Consider the following 1,770-nt stretch of genomic DNA (forward strand, 5'->3'; position numbering starts at 1 on the left):
TATATTTAAATGAAAACTTTGTACAATCTAAAAGATAGAATTACTATATTAAATATTCCTTACAATCTGAGAGATTAAGCTAACATCGTATTTAATCTTCTTACGTTTTGAGATGCAAATTTAGTAATCAAACAACTCCAATCAAGTTTTTTCAACATTTTTTTTCAATAGAAATCATAGTTATTCCATTCAACCTCTTTTATGACATGGTTGATCGAATATAAAATTTAATCAATTTTAACTTTGAAAAACTTCTTTCAGCAGACGCAACAGTGATTGAGATAGTCAATAATATCCTATAAGTGACCCAAGCGCTTGCAAAACAACAATTCATTCTCTTAATGTAATCTAACACATCAACTGCTCCATTAATTTCTGTAGATATTGCTTCCCTTAAAACTTTCAACTCAGAAAATAATTCCATTCCATCGATATCAGATACTGTGTTATGCTTTAAATACTTTTCAAGATTAATGCAACGGCACTTCAATGTAGCATCATCAATGGATTTAAACTTTTCCAAATCAAATAAAAATTCAAAAATATCATCATATTCCTGAAATTGTTCAAATCTATTTTGAAGTGATGATAGAACTTGATCTACTATATATAAGAAATAATTGACCTTGAAAGATATTCAACTGTTTCTGTCATCTCTTCACTAGAAATCTCATCAAACTGTTTCTTTCTACGTATAACTCTTTTTTCTCGAAATATCGGTTCAATGTCTAATTCACTTGCAATCTCTTTAGCATCAATCACGGTCGACTCAAACCCAGTTTCTCTATAGCTTTTGAAAAATGAAATGAGCCCTTTTAAATGGTCTAGCAACGTCAATATGGATGTCCTCTATTTGCAAATGTTTGCTTACTCTATTAACATCTTTCAACACTTCATACCAAAAAACCATCCTAAGTAAGAGTTCAAAATTCCCTATTTCATATGTTGTCAAACACTCTACCTCACTTTTTGTCTTAGGATCATCAACTCTTGCCAATTCAAGTAGAGCATTTCTTATTTATGGAGCTTGAAATCTTATTGCTATAGTACTTTCAACATGAATTTCCCAACGTGTTTGAGACAAAGGCTTAAGAGAAGGCCATTTACATTATCTTTAAAAAATTTCCATTTTTAGTAGATGATGAAAATAGAGTGTATATGTGTTGTACCACTCCAAAGAAAGATTTAGCTTTTGTACAACAAGTAGTCATATCACAAAGTGCAAGACTAAGACTATGACATCCACAAGGAGTGTAAAATGCTCTAGGATTTACTTGTAGTAGTCTATTCCATACCCCTTTATGTTTTCCTCTCGTATTAGCACCATTATCATATCCTTGACCCCTTATATTATCGATATCAAGCTCTAAATTATTCAACGCATTCACTAATTCATTAAACAGTCACTTTCCAGATGTATCATCCACCAATAAAAATCCTAAAAAGAATTCTTCTACCTTCACTGGACTTGTTAAAATATCAACACACCTCATTACTATAGACATTTGTTCTTCGTGACCAAATCTGGAGTGCAATCATGTATCAAAAAAAAGTACTTGGATTCTTTGAGTTTCCCGATGATTATTTTCTTGATCTCACCCACTAGCATGAGTATCAACTCATTATGAATTTTGTGTCCAAGATAATGATAATGAAGTTCTTTATTTTGAATTCGACGAATATACTCTTACATTACAAGATCAAACTCAACAATCATTTGAATTAAGCTTAAGAAGATACAATTATTTTCTTGGTATATCTTCTCATTAT

The sequence above is a fragment of the Olea europaea genome, unplaced genomic scaffold (genome assembly GCF_002742605.1).
Source record: "Olea europaea var. sylvestris unplaced genomic scaffold, O_europaea_v1 scaffold996, whole genome shotgun sequence".
Taxonomy (NCBI): Eukaryota; Viridiplantae; Streptophyta; class Magnoliopsida; order Lamiales; family Oleaceae; genus Olea; species Olea europaea.